Genomic DNA, 14,287 nt, shown 5'->3' on the forward strand with positions numbered 1-14,287 from the left:
TAAACCTGTTTCTGAAAGTGGGAAAAAATATGTATTGATTAAAATGGTATTCATTCCCTCTCATTATGAACTTGTTCCCTTAAAGAATCAAGGGCAGGAAATGATGCAAACTCAAGAAAGATTTTCTTTTCCCCCTCTCACCCTACCTCTCGCTTCTTATCTTTATGTAAAGTTTGATTATTAAGAAGAGTTTTGTTTTCTTTTTTATATCTTGATCTTGGTGTGCACGCTTGTGACTCCAAAAAGAAATGAATGGCCAAAGAAGCTGCATTTGACCAAGCTTTTTATTGGGGTTCATTCTCCTAAAGATTGACTTGAGGATTCATCATCTGCTACATATGAAAACTGTGGAAAAAGCGAATACAGAGTTTAATCCTTGGATACTATTATTGTTCTCACAAGAATAAGCTTTTATTGCTATATATTGTAACAGGCAAGTTGAGAATAAGGTGATAGATCTAGAGACAACTTTTGAATTGCAGCAATTTGAAATAAAAGTAAAAAATAATAATGAGGGAAATAATAGCAATAGGGAGAACATGAAGCTCCTTCAGGACCAGTGCTTTTACTGCTCCTGCCTGAATCCTTTGAAGGAATGTAAACGGTGTTTACATCTCCAGTCAATAGTAACCTTGGGACTTTCTATATTTTAGCTATTGCTAGTTGTGGATGTGCTGTCTTTGAATCATGAACAGTAGTATTTATTTTGAGCAGCTTAACATGCACAAGACAGATTTAGGTCTACAAATCACACTTTTTTAACTGGGAGGAGGTGGGAGGAGAGGAAGGGGGAAACACTCCAAACCCAAGTGACTGCAATGGTTTACATGTATAGATTGGAGAAACAAAATCTGAAAGCTAAATATAAATATTGGCTCGTGGGCAGGTATCAAGTACCTTGATGTGCTCTGACAAGAGCTGCATCTGATCTGGGCTCTTCAGGCCAATAAGATTAGCAAAGTATATGCACTGGGCACTTCTGGGAAAAATACTACATAGTGGTGAACTAACATAAATGATTTTGAAATATGCAGGATGACGTAAGAAATAGAAAGTCTATGCAACAGTACTTCACAAGAAACAACCAAAATCCACATAAAATGACAAAGCCATTTTTTGGCACTCAGCATCCAAGAAAAAGTTCCACTTGGTTTAGCTGTGCCTCTCAGGTTGAAAAGGTCCAACTCCAGACCCACCAGCAAGCCAACCAGCATGCTCACACCTCCAAGCAAGGAAAATTTATTCTGCCTTTTCGTATGTTGATGGAAAGCAAACTAAAATAAATATGGACTAGAAGAAGAAAGAATAGAACTGCGGAAATTGTGAGGGAGATATATAGGAGGTAAAGGGTACTGCAGTAGAGAAAGAGGAGGATGTAAGTGATTGGAATGGTGCTGTAGTCACAGTAGAGTGCAGTTAAGAAGTCAGTGGCTAAGAGCTGCAAATCCCATATAAAATGAGTTTTAGTTCTCTTGGAGCTAATAGTTAAGGAACATCTGTAATCAACTTACTATAATTCTCTTTTGGAAGGCCTGCTTAGGATTCTTCTCCTTGTCATGAGCACTCCTAGAGTTCTAAGTTAAATACAGAAAATGCAAATCCAAGGCAACGCACATGCATACACCATGTCTTGATTTCAAAACAAAGCTGACTTGGACGTTGTAGCTTTGGGTGAAAGTGTCAGACAGGATGTTGGTAACAATGTCAGACAGCTATCTGCCCTTCTGCGTTGTGAGAAGTGTAGTGGTGGGTGCAGTGGGACATAACAGGACACATCTGTCTTACAGCTGAGAGGCAGGATTCTTGTGAATTATAATATTCTAAATGTTTTATAAATGATACATTAATCTTGTTATGAATATTTTTCCTGTTTACTTATAATTTTACAGGGAGTAAAACCCCTAGGAAATGAAATATCTCAGTTGCAGAAATATCAGGATCAATACAAATCTTGCATATATGCCTCTGTAACAACACAAGTATTTGGCCAGACATTGTTCCTTTTTTCTTTCCTTTTTTTTTTTAAGAAACAAATCATACTGGATTTGGAAAAGAAAAAAATAGATCATTCATCTCTTCCAATCTGCTATCAATTAGGGAAAGTGAAGTAAGATTTAGTGATTAGTTTTACCAGCTGAATGTGATTGGCTCAATTAGCATCAGCTCTCACTTGTTGAAGTGAGGAAAACATAGCTAAGAGCAGTGTGTGAAAATGTCTGACATGCTAGTAAGAAATGAAGCAACAACAAATTACCTAAAGTTAAACAACAAAATTATTATATACGTAGTCTAATGAAAAATGAGAAAATTGCTGGATTTTAATAAAAATGTGGAGATTAATTGTATAGATATATATTTTTAAAAATGAAATCTTAAGGTTGGTTCTCTTTACAATAGAAGATGTTAAATGTATGCTGTATAGTTTCCTTCACCTGCAATGGAAGCTGAAATTTGTACAGATGATTGCCAGGTTATTCTGTCTCCTCCTGTAGGCATGTAGGTGAGAGTAGATTATGTCTCTGCTATATCTCTTCCAGTCTGGGATAAAAGCAAAGAACCCAAACTCAGAACACGGTTACCCACTCTTTTCGAGGAAAGCTTACATGGAAGAGAAAATTGCTCAGGAAAAAGATTAGTTGATTAAATGGTATGATGGCAGCAGTCAGTGTGACCAACCTTTCGCATGCTACAGGCTTTTAGTATAGGAGACTGAAGTTCAAGGATATGTGAACCTCATATCTTTGCTTAATTCAAGTTTGAGCCAAATGCTTTTCTCTTCCACTCTAATTAGTTCCTGTTTCCTACTTCCAATCAAAGACAGCTATCATAAAAAGCAAGATGTAGTCTCTTTTCCAGGAATTCAGACTGTTCAAAGAAATAGTAATAGTTCTGGGGACTATAATGCAGTTGAGGCCACAATAGGTGACTAAGTGAAAGAAAAATAACCTTCAAAGTTGTTTAAAGCAGAGGACCTGAATGACCTCCATAACTGAAAGAAATTGCTGAGAATGCCTCTGAAGAAAGAAATGTAGGCCCTTGGACAGGCTTGGACTAATGCTTGGAACTTTAAATGCCATTCATACTTTGCCAATCTACTCATTTTCAAAAGTGGAGAGAAAAAAAAAAGGCATCTTTACTGAAATATCACCAGTGAATTACTTTCCAGAGGGTCCAAACATACTTATTTTTCTTACATGCTGCAAAAATGTCTCTTAATCCATTATTGAGGCTATATCCTGAGATCAACAAAAGGAAATGGTTTTCCTTACTTGATTTTTTTTTCAGTGTGTTCTTTTACATTTTTGTTTCTATGTTATATGAAATAGTGAAATGAAATAGCTTATCATTATTAATTTTGGTTTATATTTTAGAAAGCCATAAAATACTTAATGAAAACCCTTTTATTTGAAACTTTGAAATATCAGTTTAAATTGTTACATTTTGTGTGTAAGTATGTTTTTTTTTTTTTTTTGAACATGTGTCCTTCTGAAGCAAAGGTCATATGAATAAGGTATTTTTAAAGCAAATTTGAACAATAATAAAAAGATAGTGCATACTTCCAGAAGAATAAGTAAAGTATTTCCTGTTTCTGAGGAATGCTTTGGCAGGTAGTGGATTGATTGATGGTTAGAAAAATGGGTAATTACTGCTCTTGGACAAGTTTATAAAACTTAGAACTTAGTCTTACTAACATTATGACAGTATGCGAATTAATTTCAAATGATTATAATTAATTACGCATTTTCATGGGTTGAAAAACAGAATTCATTTTATTCTTCAAAAGAATTACCACTTCTAACAGTATTGCAGTACTAGCACTATTTTAATAATATCTACAAAACATTGTTTATGTAACATTCCCTTTGGAATATTCTTTTTAATGAAGTAGAGTGAGGAAGCCAACCAAAGAGGTTAATGATCTGCCCTGTATAGACAGCTGCATCCCACAGCATCCTCTAGAAATGGGAAGCTAATTATACTGATAGTAAATCTCTCTTCTTACTTCCTCTAGTTCTTTTTTTTCTCTCCATATTCTCTTTTAAGTCACATTTTGGTTCCTGATTTAGGCAGTTTAGGACTCTCCTTTTTATACATGCTTATAAAATGCACTAGAACAAGAAGTCTACCAAAATTCAAGTTAGTTAAAAATACTGACAGAAGGGTGCCAGCACCACCAAGTGAAACTGAAGAGTGAAATAAATAGCAATAAAAAAGGGGAACAAGAACTAAGTTTCAGAGGTCAACATCTTCATTTCTTTTGTCTCCTGCAGTGTAAAAGAAGTCTTTATTGCTTTGGTATTCATGCAAGACTCTGAGAAGCTGGGAAACTAAGTCTATGGATTTTTTTTTCTTTTCTTTTTTTTTTTTTTTTTTCCTTGAGAGTGAGAAGGCTGATCAAGTTTCCCTGGGGCAAGAAGAAAAGTTCTTGCACAACTTTCTAAAGGGTCTTTCCACTTAACCTGAGGCTAAAAACTATTTGAAAGCCTTATGAAAGAAAAGACAGATGAAAAGCCTCGAAGAAATGTTCTTAAAGGGTTGCGAGAGCTTTATCTTCTGAATGAATCTCAATTTATTACTGCATCAGGTGCTGGCTTATTTAGTGCTTGGATGATTGCTTTGATGAGACATTTCATTTTTCCCCCCAATATATTATCTTTTTGACTTCTGCTGTGGCTGTTCAGTTTTCCACTGATGTGACTCCCACACAGGAGTCCCTGTTAATGCAGAGAACAACACAGCAGTTTTCAGCCTAATGTGTCTGTTGAAAGATGCCATTTTTCTGGAATATTGTGTTTGTGAACAATTCCAAGAATTAATCCCTGCTGCAGGCCACATTAACTCAAAGTGAGTCACATGTATTACCATACAAGTAATTAACTAAGCTCATCTACCACTTGCTGACATCTAAAAGGGGAGATCACATCCCTCCTTCTTCTGTCGCCTACTCTCCCTTGCACAGATGTTTTGCTGTCACCTGACTTCAGGATTCATCTTTCTAATTCAACAGGACGTTAACCCAAGGGAAAAAAAGGAAAAAAAAAAAAAAAAAAAAAAAAAAAAGTCGTGCTTCTGTACTGGGTTAGTTGATGAGGTCAGCTGGGTGGCAGAGAAAGCCTAAAGGGCGGGGAAGGCCACGTAGTCAAGAGCAGTAGATGAGAGTAAGGAATAAGTAAGAAGTTTGTGTTGCCACACAGAAAGCCAGAAGGAAAAGGGGAATACTTTTCCCCAGTGGCCAACTGGGAGGAGCAGTGACAGGATCCCTAGATGAGAATCCTCTTCTGGAGATGTTCTCTCCAGTGCAGCTGGTGGCAAAGAGAAAGATGATTTCGCACCTTGCTTTCCCTTGCTATTATATATTTGTCATTGAGACCTGCTCAAGCTCCCTACTGGTTGTTCCCATTCATAGTAGTATTAGCGCTGACTGGAGTATGCGAACTCGATGCCAATGCTGAACGCTGGCTGTTAAACCTGTGTGTGCATAAATTACTAGATAATATTGATCGAGTTTTTAAAAGGCTATTATCTACTGCTTTGCACACAGTGTTTTGCTTCACTGTAGTAAACTAAAACCTACAAAGTGAGGTAAGGATGAGGGATGATAAGGAATGAATAAGGAAGAGGATGAGGAATGTTTCTTTTTGCCAGTGTTCGGAGCTTCCTCTGAGAAGCTACTGTAACACAATATTGGAGTTTGCAGGTGCAAGGCTGTGAGAAGAACAGTATGAGAAAAAGCATATGAGAAGAATAAAGGAAAAATAATGCCACAGAGGCTCTGGATACACTGCCTTGATAGCTTAGGTAAAGGTTATTAGGCTGCAAATAGCAGGCCCATAGCATTGTGAAGACTGTGGCACTAAGGTACCTAAGGCACTGTGCAACTCCACTATTCCATGTGTTTTCTCTGTTTGTGTGGGAGTATTTGCTTCTTTTAACAAGCCAAGCTTCATGCTTTTTTGCTGGTTTGTTTTTAATTAACTAAGTGTAGACATTTTTAACCAGGTCTTGCAATACTACTATTAAAGCTGAGGAAAGTTACTCTATGCCATTGTGCACAAAATGTGTTGTTTCCCAATTTGCTGATATTACTTATATGAGGATGTCTGAAATGAAATGATTTTCTTGCACCATAGTAAAATATAACAGTCCCAGTTCCTACTTCAGGTCACCTTATTAGAATAAAAGGAAAACCAACAAAATAACAAGAAAAAACTGCTTTTTTCCTCCATCCTAATAAGAATTTCTGAATAAGACAGAAACTCATTTAGTTATCGATCTTCTTTGTCATTTATTTACATGAAGGAAAGACATGGGCACAGTCAGGTGCATTTTCTCAGTGAGTAAAACTGACACACATATAGGTCATACTAAAATGTATTTTCTGGATTCTCTAGTGGTTTACGTATTTAATGATATTATCCAGTTCCTATGCTTTAAGAGAGTGTTCAGTCTCGCTTAGATAAAAAAGAGCTTAGTCTCCATAGGTTTCTTATATGATAAATGTAGGTCCTTATTCTCAGTAACTCCTTGGAATAAGTCACTTCACCCCATTCTTGTGCAGATGAGGATCTTTGGTACCGAGATTTAGTTGACTAAACAAGAGGTTAACATCTCTCTGTTATTCTGGCCACCTGAACTGCAAAAGGATACAAAACAAACAAAGGCATTACTACTTGTATGCAATACTGCTAGGGAAATTGGAGAAATGATTTACAGTCTCTGTGAATGATTTTTTTATATTCAAAACAGAAAGTGGTTGCAGTTCTGGATACTGAATTTACAGCTTTGGATTGCACAGGAAATATGACAGTACAATCATGTTGTCACAGCTTTCTTCTACTTCAGGTGATTTCAATAAGTGTAACTTAGAGAACCTTGTGCAGCTTGTGCTGAAAAGCTTGTGTGTTGGTGTATTTTTTAAAAATATTTTTTCCTCCATGTGTATTCAGTGTAATTTCTACTTGATGAGACAGGGGACCAAACCATGTTAAAAAACAGACTTTCTACAAATTATTTCAATAGTTTCTAAGTGAATAAGATATTTCTCTCTCTCTTAAAGTTTTGAAATCAGATGCTTTTTTTTTTTTTTTTTTTTTTTTTTTTTGCCATTTGATTAAGACATTCTCAGTCACTTTCTTTAGGTTGGGCTTTGGCAAGGCAAGGCAAGACTTCAGACTTCAGACAATATGACTATATTTAATTGTAGCATCTGCATGCTTTGTTCCTGTAGGCTAAAAATAGTGTCAACATTGTATTGAAAGTAAAGTGGCAAAATTTATTTACTTGAAACTTTTTTGACCAGTAAGTGGAATTTAGTTGAAACCAAAACTTATATTTTTGACCAATAAAATATTAGAAAAGTTGCTTTGTTCCATAATACCACTGACTCGCTACAGAATAATTAATGGATTTTTTTCTGGGATATTGGAGGGTTTGTTTTACATTAATTACTGAATTCTGAATTTACTTGTTTTGATTTACTAAGGCATCTTTTTTTCTGAGGTGGGTATTGGAAGGGGGGGGATTGGTTTTGTTCCACATCAGAATGAAAACAACATTATTGACAAATGCCAATGGCTGTTTTGTATTATGCAGCTTCTTTATTTCCTTTAAAGAAAAAGAAGTAAAGTAAAACAAAACAAGCAGATGCAAAACAAAGGCCTAGGTTTTGGAATAACTAAGTATCTTCAGTTTCTTTGTTATTTTGGTATGCTGCTTCTTGTTTGCACTATTTAAGTTTTCTGAGATTGAATGCATGGATTTTTTTGACAGCTGCCTTTCACTGTGCCTGGTTTTCTTTCTTTCACTGAGACAACAATGAGAAGAAATTATTTTCTTCAAAGGTAAACAAAAGCCTAATGGTTTTACTACCTATTTAAATTTGTTCTCCTTACTGCAAGGAAATTGCTTTGAAATTCTCGGACTGTTTCCCCTTCTTCAGCCAAAATCTGAATCTTTCTCCAAAGAACCTTTTTTTGGTAATGTTCACCTCACATCCTTCAGGTTCCCCGAGCGGTTTCTTCCTTAGTTATTTGCACAAATAACTTTGTTTCATCCCTAGTCTTTGAACAAATCAATAGATCAAGGCTCAGGTGCTCTTGCCTTAATCAATGCCAGTCGTTCAGGAGGTGCTAGCTGAAAGATAGCTGCCTGTTATAGCTTCATTACAAGAAACAGTTGCCGCTGTGCTTCTTAGGCACCTACTTTTCTTTTCAATTAAGATTTTTCTGCTTTTTTGTTAACCTGCATCAATGACTGCTCCACAGTTTTCAGCATTTTTTCCATCTGGATTTTTCACTAGGCTGTTTCCAGCTGGGAAACCCACAACAAGGTGATATGTTTTCTTTTGAATGTGGTAACCTAGCCATATTGCCACCTGTAACCTCCCTCCCATCTCCTTCCACCCTCCAAAAGGAAGTTTTGCTCACAGATCTCGCTCAAGAATATAGCATTAATGAGCTCTACTATGAGATTCTCAGAGTTATTTTGATTTAAAACAAGCTCCGGCAAGGGTGAGTTTGGAGTCCACAGCATAACTCTTTATAAATAGTGCAGTATAGAACTCTACCCATTCTTGAAATGACATTTCCTGGACACTGTTCATCAGTTTCTAAAGCATCTTTTTTCACATAATTTGTGTCAATCTGTCAGAAGAACATTCTATAAACAGACTTCTTTTCCACAGTATCATTTTAGATTAGCATTGCTTCTCTTGAGAAAACTATGCAGAAATTCCTGCCATTATCAGAGAACTCATTTTATAAGAATAGACACATGGGAGACTGCTTCTTCTCCCTGTTAAAATTTATTCAAGACTTCTATTCAATTTCAGGAAGTGAGAGAGGAGCATATAAACTGCAAAGGCTCAGAACGGTCACTTTTAGCCTTAGAGCCCTGGCACTATATTGGCATCGAAACATTGAAGTGTAATAATTATAAAGAAAAAAATCAGTAGAAGCTTTCATAAGGTAGTTTCACATTGTTGTGGGAGTTGCAGAGGATTGCTAAAGTGACAGTGAGCACCCCAGAAATGATGTATGTGAGCTAGTGTACATGAAAATATCTTTGAGATACTTCAAGTAACAACTTTAGGGTCATGTAGGGTCATGTAGGAGCATCTGTATGAAACACTGAATGTTTCTTATTCAGAGACAGTAACACTAATGTATGTATTATATGGTATTTGAACAGCCAGTGTTTTTAACGTGAGGAAGATCTAGGTACTGCTTTTTGGGTATCTTACACGTGGGAGTGAAAACTGTACACAAGAGCATGCTGATGACTGTTGCAGTGTCCCCGCTGCTAGTTTCTTCTTTTTTGTTCCATAAGTGCTGTTTTATTTGTAGCCTTTCAGTGCATATAAAACTGCACAGTAGCATGTAAATATTTGACCACTGCAATATAGTTTTTTTAGTTAGGTTAGTACTATGTGCAGTCAGTCCCTGCACAATAATAAGACAAAAAAGCTGATGAAATAAAAGATAACAGTCTTGAGTGATTTTATTTGTCAAAATCAATACAACTTTTAAGAGTGAGAAGAAATATTTCATTACAACCTTGATTCAGCTTTATATATTACATTTAAATTATTACAAATACTATTTGTGTAACACCAAGTAAATAAATAAAAAGTGATAAATAATAAAAAAGTGAAAATATATATTCTGGATTACTTTAAATTTCCTTCTGCGAAAGAGATATAGATATCTACTTCTCCTGATGAAGTTTAATTTTGAAGAACTTCAAAGTTAGCTCTGCAAAATATTTCCCAGCTTTATTCTCTATGAACAGGGTTTTTTTATTATTTACAAAACACTTTTAAAATTAAAATGACATAAATTCTAAATGTAGAAGATAGTTCACACAAACTTATTCATATTATTTATTACCCCTTTTGTCTTGATGCTTCATAACTTCAAATAATGTAGGTCCTGAAGTCAGGATTTAGGTCCAGTTGTCTTAGATCATGAAGATACTTTTCAATTGTGATAATTGTTTCACCTGAAAGGTCCTCTGTGCTAATACGTTAGCAGTAACCGAGTTCCTAATAAGTGTCTGTATGTGCCTGTGTCTCCCTGGAATCCAGTGCACCATCAGCTCCCCTCAAATTAGTGCGTTTTTGGTTTGGAGCTTTTGCAGTCCCCCTCTCCCTGCCTCTTGGGTGTGATACTGTCTGGCTTTTTGGTCTGCATTGTCCAAGAAATAGGTATTCTCTGTTTTTGTTTGTTTCTTGTTCGTTTATTTATTTTTTCCTTACGGAGAAAGCCATAGAGCTGAGGTAGTGTATTAATGGCATTTAAGAGTGGATTTGAGATCATTTAGCGTTGGGTTTCCTTTTTTCCCCCTCAAATGACTTACAACCTGTATGTTTCAACTAGACTACGAGGTGTTTTTGCATCCAGCTGCTCAAGTTTCACTTCAGCATCTCCTGCTAAACTGCATTACAGTTTTAACTCTTTCTGTAACTATAAGTATTGTACACCATGAAATATTTTCACTATCAGACTAAATATTATTATGAATCCAGAGCAAAAGGTTGATTTCTCAGCTATTTAATTCAGAACTTTTGCACATAGTGAGAATTCATTTTAGCGTCTTGGCCCTGGAGTTGAGTCCATACTTCGAGTTAGGTACTTTAGATATTATTTTGTACTCTGAATTAGTAAATATTATCCAATTATATTTCATTGAGAATTATATAAATGTCAGCCTTCATATGAAATTACTTAGCAAATTAAATCAACTGTTCATCAGTCCGTACTTGTAGTCTATTATACAACAGTTCTACCTTTTGCAGTATTACTGCAAATTCATTGAAATATAAAATGCAGAGTGGGGAGAAGTACTAGTACACAACTATTTCTGACTCACCTAGTTCTGAATAATTCTTAACTTCATTGAGATTTTCAAGAGGAATTTCAATATTTGGAAGTGTATGCATTATATAATCATTTTGGTCTCAATCACAATTAAAGCATAGTAGCTGGTAAACAAGATTGAACTATAATTAAACTCACTCTTATCTGAATGTGCTGACATAAAGCTTAGTATCTCTATGTACTATTTTAATCGTTCAATTATCTGTGCTTAACAACTGTCAATATGCTCATGTTCTCTGTAGTGCTAGCTTAAGTGCATCTCGAATGAGACTTCTCCTGTTAAGTTGCGTATGTAGGAACTGTAAAATCAAACCTAAATGTAGTAACTCTGGAAGTAGCATCTGGAAGAATTTGGGGCTGTTCTCTGTTCTAGAGAGTGGCAATGTGAATCATTTGTTTAAGAAATGTACATTCCTTTGTTTCCTGAGATTTTCTTTTGTAGGCTTTTATGATTATTTCAATCATAAATAACTAAGATACTTAGAATGGTGTTTGTTTGTCATCAGCTACATGAGAAGTCATGTAGATGCTCTCTTCATTGATAAAGTTGACGAAGACTTGCAGAAACCATCTGGGCTTTGATTGAAAAGAACAGTTACAAGAGCTGGGGAAACACTACTGTGAGACTTAGAGACAGGACATCAATCATCAGCAGAAAACTCGCCATGTTTCCTGAAACTTTATCCGGACTCAGAGCACAAGCTCGGGCACAATCAAACAAACAGAACCAGAATCATGCTAACCAGAGAAACCAGTAATTCTATGATTTATGCTGACGTACTGGAAGAGCAAAGTGAAACTCAACCTCTTTTTTATTATTATGGAAAAGAAGTTATCTACATATAGTCACATATCAAAAATAACACAAACTGATAGATTATATTGCTCACTTCAACATTCCTACTGAAAATTCAAAGAATAAAACTAAAGCTGTTGTCTTCTAATCCGTAAATTTCAAATAATTTATTCTAAATAGAATTTCATTCTTCTTGCTCTGCATTTTAAGATCTCACTAGCCATCACTGAATAGCATTGGATTAAATAACTGAGTGTTTCTCTGTAATCACTGAAACCTGAACAGTTTACTGTGCTATATCTGCACAATAAAAATAAGTATTACTAAAAATTCTAAGTTAGAGAAATAAATTATATAAACAAACATACTTTGAACCAGAATACTTTAAGATGTATTTGAAAAGAAGTTTTCCTTTGTGTATTAGGTAAATTTTAATTATTACCTAATAAATATTTATGTTAAGAATGTGATGAAAACACAGATGATTACCAGACAAAATTATTTTGCTTGATCTTAATGTAACAAGATTTGCTTGAATAAATGATTTACATATTTCCTTTAGTTTACTAGTTTGGGATTATAACTGCTTCACTTCTTATTTGATTTGAACATTTGAAGCTCATGAAACACAGAAATCATAATCTTGATTTTATTTTCCTGAAGCTGATGCTTTATTGTTGTCTTCTAAAAGTACAGCAAAATTAGGCTCACAAGCCTTATCAGATATCTGCTGATATTAATGGAAAAATCTCTCTGATTCTAGTAGGCATTGGATTGGACTTGTAGAAGTTAATGTTAAAGTCATCAAAAGTGTAATAGTATTATTTTGATGTAAATGACAGCAGAGTTTGGCTATATTAAATTTTTCATACAGTCATGATATAGTTGATAAGCTCCACTGTATTCTTGTTAATAATAATATTCAGGCACTCCTACACTTGGATAGCATCCTCCCTACCCTTTTTGGCTTTTCAGTGTTCCATATTCTGCTTCACACAATTCAAAACAATTAGATTAAAAAGAAGAACGTCTTTACGTTGCATAATTAATCTTAAACAATAAGAAATGCAGGAGTAAACTAATTTGATAGCTACTGACGCATTTGGGATGCATGATCTGCAGGTCTTTCACTGCAACACCATCATTAAACTACAGTGCAAGCATATGATTTTAATTCCCTTGGTAGTGTGGGAAGTTAGGTTTGTGTTGACAATGGGAGCAGCATGTCAGTGCCTGACTGGTAATGATACTTATTTCCTAGTTAAGCAAATAAAAATGACAGGCTAAGTCAAGCACTGCACTGAACTAAAACACATTTCAAAAATAGGTATTTGGTAAGTGAGGAAAATCTATTTTAATTTAATAATTGCTTATTGAAAGACTTTAATTAGATATGAGCAAAGGGTAATTGAAGCAAAGTCTTGAGAGCAAATTAATCATTTAATAAACCTCAGTACTGTCTTAAAATTATTGAAATCTTAACAACATCAGCCATATTATTTTATCCCTTGGGTGAATAAAGAGGAATATAGTTGATGAAATTTCATGGATGTAGAGCTCTTGTGACAGTTAAAGCTGAATCAGACTTATTTTTGTTATGTTTTAGTTTGCACATTCTGTTCCTCCCCTCCCCACTCATGAATAATATGTCCCTGTATGGGGATTAGGCATACCAACCTGAATTTTTCATTTAAAATTATTCATTTTTATATAAAAGTTTATAAATATTTATCAAGGGATGTTGGGCTAGTTAATAGTATTTTCCCCTAATACACACACATGCATCCACATGCACATAGTTCTGAAAAATAAGTGTCTGTCTTGGGACTAGACTGCTCCTAAGTTCCCGTTGGCAAGCTGCAGGGTAAACTTGCCCTAATGAGCAGTAGACAAAAAGTAGTTCTTCCCTCAATATGAACTGTAGACAGAGTCCTGTCACAAAACTGCTTTTCCCCCCCCCTCCCCCGCTTGAGAATAAGGAAACACAGACAAAAAACTATATGAGGGCTTTTATGTAACGTCTGGAAAGTGTCTCTATGCTAATTTGTAAAACTATAATGTTAGAACTGCTAACATAAGCTGAGGATGAGAATCTAAGGCACAAAACCTTCAAAGATATTTCTGTATCAGCAAAAAAGAAAAGAAAGAAAAAAACAGAAGTTGAATGATTCCACATGGCCCCAGAGTGTGCCTCAACTCTATTTCTAAGGATTTCTTTGAAAGATTATGTAAAAGAAATGTTTGGATGTTGATAAAAGTGAACTTTAGCCTATTGAGAGCATAGGGAAATTTTTAAGATACAGCCGTGTAAAGGACTGTATTCTGACTGTAGAGGAATCTGAGTGACAGCATAATTTAGCACCTGTGAATCTTCTCCAAAACTTCCATGTTCATCACCACTCTCTGCACAGGTGGTTGTTTTGATGTGCTAATTTATATCTGCTAAGCAGCTCTGAGGCAGTGATCTTAAATTACCATATAAGGATGTGATGAGGTGTGCTGTACATAGGTGTGAGAAACCACTGAATGAAGGCACTCTTTGGGCTAAAAGGTTTGATTTCAGTTCGGATTAATCATCTAGAAATAGAGATTGCAGTCTTGTTTGCAGGCACCT

General features: G+C 35.3%; 1 protein-coding gene across 1 annotated transcript in view; it reads left to right on the forward strand.

Moving 5' to 3' along the window:
- The window catches only part of KCNH8 (potassium voltage-gated channel subfamily H member 8), a 197,030-nt gene that overhangs the window by 50,033 nt on the left and 132,710 nt on the right, over positions 1-14,287 (forward strand). The window lies entirely within an intron of this gene.

Source organism: Rhea pennata, chromosome 2 (assembly GCF_028389875.1).
Source record: "Rhea pennata isolate bPtePen1 chromosome 2, bPtePen1.pri, whole genome shotgun sequence".
Lineage (NCBI taxonomy): Eukaryota > Metazoa > Chordata > Aves > Rheiformes > Rheidae > Rhea > Rhea pennata.